We start from the raw sequence: 8,757 nt of genomic DNA, 5'->3' as shown, positions 1-8,757 counted from the left end.
GCAAACCCGAGAATCCTTGTCCACCGTCAGATGACACAAAAAGGACATCAGAGCCGAGTGGGAACCTATAGTTCCTTAAAGTTAGCCATAATAGACGTCTGAAAGGAGGCCGACTGTCCAAAGGTGCAATCTGTAGGTCATCCACCTCCACACTCGTCCCCACGTATAAAAACTCACAGGTGTGTGTGGGGAGAGGGGTGGACAGCTGCTTTCGCTCTCTCACACAAACCACGTTTCTGTGACTTAAAAAACACACACACCAATATTAAGCTTGTGTAGGGTCCCTTCCTGGGCTCATTTGTGGTCAAGTGGACACGGCTCAGCTAATTGCTCTTTCACTGGATGGAAATTCGTTGTTGCCTAATCTCAGACTCCAGTGATGACGATAATAGCGACACTAATGACTAAGGGAACCAGGATTATAGGTAAGAAACAGTTATAATCAGAAAGCTAATAATTATCTTGCAGCCACAACTGGATGTTTGAATTTTACATTTCTTGCATTTTTTTATTTTTGATGACAATGGCATTATTAATGAGAAGCGGCCTTCTGGAAATAGACCAGGATGCATTTTGAGCATGTAGGGGGACACCCAGCTCCCCAACCAACTTTGGGGAGCAACAGGATGGAGGTGTCCCTTTCCACGGGAGGGCGGGCATCCTTTGTGCCTGAAAAGGACACGGGACTCAGCACAGGCCTCAGACGGATCAGGCCTGGCCCTTGGGCCCAGGCCTGCCGTTCAGCCCTCAGCTCTCTGTCTTCATGCCGCTCACTTGCTGCTGTGCATTAAGAATGCAGCTACTCCCCTGCACTGAACATGGAATTGTTAGCCCAGCCCGTTCAGCAGTGGATGCTTGTAGGGAAGCCGAACAGGACAGTGCTGGGGAGGTTCCTGTGACTCAACAGGTGATTTCTGAGGGCAGATGCCTCCAGGGGCTTGTCTCCTGAGAGAATTAAAAAGACCTATCATGCCCTGGCCAGGTTGCTCAGTTGGTGGGAGTGTCTTTTCATACACCGAAAAGTCTTGGGTTTGATTTCTGGTTTGGGGCCATGCGGGAAGCAACTGATCAATGTTTCTCTCATTCTCAAATCGATAAGCATGTCCTCGGGCGAGGATAAAAAAAAAGACCTCTTGGTTCACACACCCTGAAAAACCACTGACGTGCATAGGTAGCCACAGAGAACAGCAGCACAGCCCACACGAGGCCGTCCCATCGAGGGAGACACCGCCATTACCCATGAAGCAGACACATGTGCCCTCCAAGCAGCCCCGTAACCGAGACAACCCTGGAGATTCGGGCCCCTCCCTCGAAGCAGGCTCCCCAATGGCAGCCTTCTGTTCCAGGTACAGGAGTTTCAGACAAATAGTCAGGCCAGCTCAGATGTGAGCTCTGAGAACCACTTTGGAACAGACTTCTGGGGTCAAATCCTGTCTTTGCCACGAGACATATGACCCCGGGAAATCACTTAACCCACGTGCCTCAGTTTCCTCATGTGTAAAATGGGGGGGGGGGCGGGGAGAGACACACTCCCAGGGTCATTGTGAGGACCAAGGGAGCAGTGCCTTTGGCTGTTGTTACTACTGGAAGGTGTGTCTGCTGCAGTTACAACCTTGTAAGTCACGGGTGGGAAATGTCTGGCCTGGGGACCATATAAGGCCCAGGAAGTCATTTCGTCTGGCCCTGCCCGGCATTAGGGGTGAGTTAATTAAATGTTTGACCAAACCTAGCTGGCTAATTTTTAAGCTGATAACTGTACATGGCCCGCGATGATGTTATAAATATCCACACAGCCCTTGGCAGAAGAAAGGTTCCCCACCCCTGTTAAGGGGAGAGAGGAGTCAAGGACACGTACGGAGTGGCTTCCGTATCCTAGTCCGCACACACACACATGCAGCTCCCACTCTTGAACTCCTCGGAGAAACCCCCGACAAAAACTCAGGGATTGTACCCTGGACCCGAATCCTCCCTGGAGAGATGGGAGTCTGCCTGTGACCTGGGAGCCTGGGCCCGGTGGTCCCGACGCCCCCGCTACTGAGCGAGGACACATTCGGGAGACACTTTCCAGAAATCTTTCTCAATGTTTGAGGAAAACTGGTCAAACATTTTGTTTTTCACTCACACGGTCAAGTTCTAGTTTTTCTCCCAGGTAGTTTTATTTCCAAATAGCAGAGAACTAGCGTGCAGAGTTGATTCAAAAGTGCCATTTATTTCCAAACGGGTTTCCCCTGTTGCCCCTCAGTGCTGAGTCTGGGAGGGTCTCACAGACCTGGACCCTCCTGGGCTGTTGGGTTTGGGGAACCTTCTAGAACAGTGGTTCTCAACCTTGGCTGCACATTAGAATCACCTGTGAATCTTTGTAAAATCCTGATTTCTGGGCCTCATCCTCCAGAAATTCTGTTCCTTTGTTATGGGGTGGGGCCACAACATTAGTAACAAAGAAACAGAATTTCCGGAGGATGAGGCCCAGAAATCAGGATTTTACAAAGATTCCCAGGTGATTCTAATGTGCAGCCAAGGTTGAGAACCACTGTTCTAGATGAATGGACTTTATGTCCTTCCTGAAACCCTGGCTCTTCAGTTAGAACAGAAACATCTGAAGCACCAGGCAGCTCACACTGTCAGGTGTATGCTAACGCTCAGGCCAGGACACGAATACAACGTTGAAGAGCACAGACTCCACTCAAATCCATGTGGATTTTCTCCCGAGGCACTGTGCACCCCTGGCTGTTCCGAAGCATCGTTGGGGAAAAGACACGTGAGAGGCAGGAGTTTTGGGTCTGGCGCATTAGACTGAGCTCGCATTGAACATGACCTCCCCTCGCCCTGTGGTGCCTGGAGGGGCTGCCTCTCCAAGTGATCCCGGCCAAGTCACCGTGTCAGGTGGAATTATTTATAGATTGGTGGGCATATCAGTCTGCCGGGTGACGCTGGCCAAGGTTTTTAACTTCTTTGAGCTGCAGTTTGTTTATTAATTAATGTATTTTAAAATATATTTTTACTGATTTCAGAGAGGAAGGCAGGGGGAGAGAGAGAAACATCAATGATGAGAGAAAATCATTGATCAGCTGCCTCCTGCACGCCCCGCACCAGAGACTGAACCTGCAACCTGGGCATGTGCCCTGACCAGGAATTGAACGGCAACCTCCTGGTTCATAGGTTGACGCTCAACCACTGAGCCACGCTGGCCAGGCACAGTTTCTTTATTTTTAAAACATGACAAATAACATATAATGATTAGAAGGATTAGTGACCATCCTAAAAGGTTCTTGGTGCAATGTGGACCATAGTATTATTATTATTGTTATTATTATAACTGGCATTGAGAAATAATGCTATTTGTGGCCTGAATAAAACCATCGTCCCCCCTCTGAGCCCCCCTCCGAGCCCCACTCTGAGCATGCGTTTTCCCCAAGTCCTCGGTAGCAGCCAGAGAGAAGCCGAACCAACGTTGGTTAACGTTTGCGTGTCCGCTGTTCCCTGGGGACTCGGCCCCTTGGAGTCTCCTGGGAGCTAGTGATGTGGTCCCGTCTCTCAGCAACTTCATGTGTCTGGTGAGGTAACATTGAGATTATTTACATTCTATGCTTAATGAGGATGCTCATCAAACCCACTTGGGCAACTCGATATGAGAAGAGGAACAGCAATCTTTGTGAGAATCGTCGTCTGCAGGAAGATTAAGTCAAGATCGTGGAATGCTTGGGCGGGAGGCACAACAGCAGCCTCCGCAGGAGAGGGGCACTTGGGGAGAAAGAGGAGGGACCTGGCGTCCCTGCAACCCGTAACCCTCCCGCCGGGCCGGCCAGGCCACCCAGGAGCCGCGCGCCCACTGCGGAAACAGCTGCCCTGAAAGGGAAGTGGCCGCTGCTGATATTTATTAAATCTGGGAGCGGCCCCATCCATCACGGCGAAGGGCTTTAAGTGTTTGCTGGGCAGGGGGAGCCCCATGCCTGCTCTTTGAAGTGTCTTTACTGAAGGTAAACATCTGAAGGACATAAATCGCTGGGTCTTCTCTCCAGTGAGTAACCTCACTGGGGGCCGGACCGGGCCGGAGCTTGTCTGAAAAGAAAAAGCCATAAAGGAAGGTTTAGGACAGCAATTTGCACATTTACTGCTCTTTCAGATGTTAACTAGATTTTTAAAAATGGAATTCTTAGTCTTTGGAGGTCCTTGGGCAGGGCTGGCTGCAGTGAGGACCTGTCATGGGAAAGACGGGTCCTGTCTCATAACAAGGCGCCTTGGACCAGCTCAGCGATGGAGGGATGGGAGTGAGCAGGTCCTCAGGGAAGGAGAGCTCCTCGAGACCGAGGCTCCACGTGTTGGAGATGGTTTCATGCAGTAATAACAATGAACAAAGACGTAAATGTAGCCTTGCGGTGCTGCTGTCTGGATCTCCTCCCTCACCCTTTAACACTAAGATTGTGCACAAAACATCTTTTCATACAAGTGTTACCTCTCAGGATGATTTTGAATACCGGACTTACCTCTGGCAGATAAATGTGTGTGTATGTGCACATGTGTCTTTTGTATGTACTCACATGTGTGAGTGTGAGTATGCATGTGTGTGCCTGTGTGTTGTGAGAGCATGCATGTATGCATGTACTAATACATGTGTGAGTGTGCATGTGTGCACAAATGCATGTCGTTGTAGGTGTATATATATGAATGTACATGTGCGAGTGCATATGCATGTATGTGTGGGGTGTGAGATTGCATGTGCACATACACATATATGTACATGCACGTTAGTATGTGTGTGGATGTGTACATGCATGCCTGTGCACGTGTGTGGTATGTGTACAACTGATGGGTTGGGTTAATTTAGCAGTGTATTATCTGGCTTTATTAATTATTTATTAACAAAATAATTTTATCACAGAAGAATCTAAATAGGACTTAAATTCTATTAAAAAAGAATTTCAGGCTGAGCAGTGGTGAATATGAAAAGTCTTAAAAATCACACCACAGCCTTCAGGAGGGGGGCAGAGCCTCAGGCCCTGGCAGGTTTGCGACATCCGTGTACTGGCAGTGAGTCTGGCTCAGAATGGTGTGTGGTCGTCTCTCCAAGTGGCACCACCAGCATCTTAGGCTCCCGTGTGCACAGCGGCGCCAGATTCTCAAAGGAAGTTGGCGCAGACGTGACAGTGATCTCTATTGTGATTACTGGCCTGCTGAGGTGTTGGAGGGAGTTTGTTTTTTCATAATGACCATTTGCTTGTGCCCACACTCTCATGCTGGAAAACACGGGAATGGCAGAAGATATTCGGAGCTAAGTAAGATAAACCGCCTCACATCCTGGCACGGTGACACCCTCTGTTCTCTGAACAGCCGTCCACGGGAGTTGGCAGACTTGAGAAACAGCCAAACGCAGCAGGTTTTTTCCAAGTTCAAGTCTTCATTGCCCCCGATAGCAGGGCGATGGCGCTCTGTGGAAAGAGGGGGCTAACCTCCCGTCCTTGCTTGAGGAGAGGCAGAGCCTTGTTTGCATGGTTTACAAAGCTGACCAGCACCGTTTCATCGTTGCTCAGTCAGCTTTGTGCTCATCCCTGGAGATAAGACACCTTAATTTCTGCGCATGAAACCAAAGGATCAAGTGGGTGGTCACATTAAGCAGAGGCCATCCATCCATCATGTGACATTGGGGACGCGGAGAGTGGAGCGTATGCTGGTTTGCAAAAGCAAATTCAATTGCCAATTACAGGATTACAAACACCTGAAAATCCTGGCGCGAGGGCGGTAGCTGAGGAACACTCACCTGGGTGTTTTAGTGAATGTAAGGGCTACAGTAAAATGTGGGCAAAGGGGAAGGGTTCCTTTGAGCTTCCTTAAAACCTCATTGCACACAGGGTGAGAAATTAGAAGTGAAAATGCAGGTTCTGTGTGCGCACGTGTGCCTGCGTGTGCATGTGTGTGTGCACAGCGTGGACAGCTGGCAGTGCCTTCTCCCTGTTACTTACGTCCAGTTAGGAAGGAGGACAGAGGTCCGGCTGGACATAGAGTCCCTCTTCCCTGGGTACTGTGCTTCCTCATTCTCCACAGTAGACTTTATCCACAGCCTGTCTATGTAGTAAAGGTTACATGTGTGTTTACACACAAATGCATGTGCTTTTCACATCTATGTGAAATACATACTATAGTGGATGTCATTATTCAGGGAGGTCCTACTCTATGAGGTCACCATGAACCCCGAGTTACAAACACTGAACCCAGGCTCCGGGGAAAACACAGGTGAGGTGCTGGGAGCCTCTGCTCACATGTTCATGATTTCATCAACCTTTACGCACGTGTGTTTCTGTTTAAAGATGCCCGATCTGATGCATATCTGGATTTGTTAACACTGAACTCGCGGCCAGCAGCTCTGACTCCCGCCTGCACCAAGCTCACCTGCCCAGGTGTTTTCCCTGGAGGCACCTCGCACGCAGCCTCCTTGAGCCCGGGACACAGGCAGCACCCCAGCACTCAGTTTGGGCCATTGAAACAGCAAAGCCAGCGGCAAAATACACAAATGAAAAAAAATGTGGCACTAAATAGACCTTAACAAGCACAGGTGTTTACAGAACAAGAGCTGGAGCCTGTTGGGTGCCTCATAGTGCGTAGTCTGAGGGTGACCACACGCACTGTATTGAGTTCAAGGTGACAAATTCCAGTGAATGGGAAACTTTGCAAGTACAAAATCCTTGAATAATGAGAATTGACTGTATCTGATCACATTTAGAAACGTCCTGGAGAGGAGAGGAGGCCAAATATTTGTTTTGTAAGGGAAAACCACAGTATGTGTGTCAGCGAGGCGGCCACTTGAGACACCTGACTTTCCCAATGGGCTCTTGTCAGCGTTTGCGGCACCGACAGCCACACGGCTCCCTGCACCCTCTCTGCCAGGCCACTGTGGGGCTGCCTTTGCAGGGCTGTCCTCGGGCGGCCTGCCGAAGCAGAAACGCCTTTTCCTGATCTTCACAAATCTCAGCGATGTTCCTTTTTATGACCTTGGCTCATTAAAAATTCCAGCCTCCCTGGACCCTGTCTCGATTCTGTTTCCCCAATCCTGGACAGGTGGTGTGGCTGTCAGTAATATTTTGCAGTGAGGGAATCAGAAAGAAGGCATGTGACCACTCACGTCTACAGGTCCTGTGGGTCTCACGTTATGTTTGTACTAGAGGCCCAATGCACGAAATTCGTGCAAGGGGGGTGGGAGTGGGAATCCTTCAGCCCGGCCTGCACCCTCTTGCAATCTGGGACCCCTCACTCCTAACTGCCCACCTGCTTGCTCCTCCCGCTTGGCTCGCTGCTCCTTAGTGCTACCATGGAGGCAGGAGAGGCTCCCGCCACCGCTGCTGTGCTCGCCAGCCATGAGCCAGGCTTCTATCTGAGCTGTTCCAGCTGTGGGAGCACACTGACCACTAGGGGGCAGTTTCTGTGTTGAGTGTCTGCCCTCTGATGGTCAGTGAGCGTCATAGCGACCAGTCATTCTGGTAGTTCACTGTGATGGCCGCTGGGCTTTTATTATATAGACTAGAGGCCCGGTGCACAAAAATTTGTGCACTCGGGGGGGTAGGGAGGGGGGTCCCCCAGCCCGGCCTGTGCCCTCTCGCAGTCTGGGCCCCCTCGGGAGGTAACGACCTGCTGGCTTAGGCCTGCTCCCGGGTGGCAGAGGGCAGGCCCAATCCCTAGGTGCAGCCCCTGGTTGGGCTCAGAGCAGGGCTGATTGGGGAGTTGGGGCACCCCCCCCTGTCATGCACAGAGCAGGGCAGATCGGGAGGTTGCGATGCCACCCTCAGTCACGCTCAGGGTAGGGCCGATTGGGGGGTTGGGGCACCGCCCCCTGTCACACACAGAGCAGGGCCCATCAGGGGGTTGGGGTGCCTTCCCCTGTCACGAACAGAGCAGGGCGGATAGGGAGGTTGTGGCCCCGCCCCCTGTCACACACAGAGCTGCAGGGCGATCAGGGGGTTTGGGCGCTGCCCCCTGTCACGCTGATCCCAGTGCTGGGAGGCATATTACCCTTTTACTATATAGGATAGAGGCCTGGGGGCCGGCTGGTTTGCCCTGAAGGGTGTCCTGGATCAGGGGGGGAGTCCCCACTGGGGTGCCTGGCCAGTCTGGGTGAGGGGCTGAGGGCTGCTTTCAGGCTGGCGGTTGTTGACTGAAGCTCCCAACCGCTCCTTTTTTTTCTCTTTTTTTATTTTATTCTGGGCCAGCTTTAGCTCTGGCTCTAGCTCTGAGGCTTCGTATCTGGTTTGTTTGCCATTCTATAATCGAAACAATGTATAACTTCAGCTCTGAGATCCTGGCAGGCTGAAAGCTGGTTTCTAGTGTTTTGTTTAGCTTCTTATTTGCAACATAGTACATAGTTTCTTAGAGTTGTAACTCAGAGGCCGGCAAGTGAGGCGGGGGAGTTGGAGTCTGCAGTCACTGAAGCAAGGAAGCCTCATGTTCGCTTCCAGCTGCCTGGCTGCTGGCCGCCATCTTGGCTGACAGTTAATTTGCATAAGGATATGCTGATTAGCCAATGGGAAGGGTAGCGGTCGTACGCCAATTACCATGTTTCTCTTTTATTAGTGTAGATAGATAGATGTCAGTTTCAGTGGAGGGTGTGGAAGGCAGGAGACTTACTTTTAGGTGACTTATGTCCCTGCTAGTGACACAATAGGTTTTTTGGTTAGTTTGTCATTATTTTTTATTATTGGCATTAGCATTAATTTCCAGGAAAATGAATAGAGCACAGGGAAAATGTCCCCGCCTCCCTGGCAGTGCGTCCTT

The sequence above is a fragment of the Myotis brandtii genome, unplaced genomic scaffold (genome assembly GCF_000412655.1).
Source record: "Myotis brandtii unplaced genomic scaffold, ASM41265v1 scaffold154, whole genome shotgun sequence".
Taxonomy (NCBI): domain Eukaryota; kingdom Metazoa; phylum Chordata; class Mammalia; order Chiroptera; family Vespertilionidae; genus Myotis; species Myotis brandtii.
Note: the sequence above shows the minus strand (reverse complement) of the source record.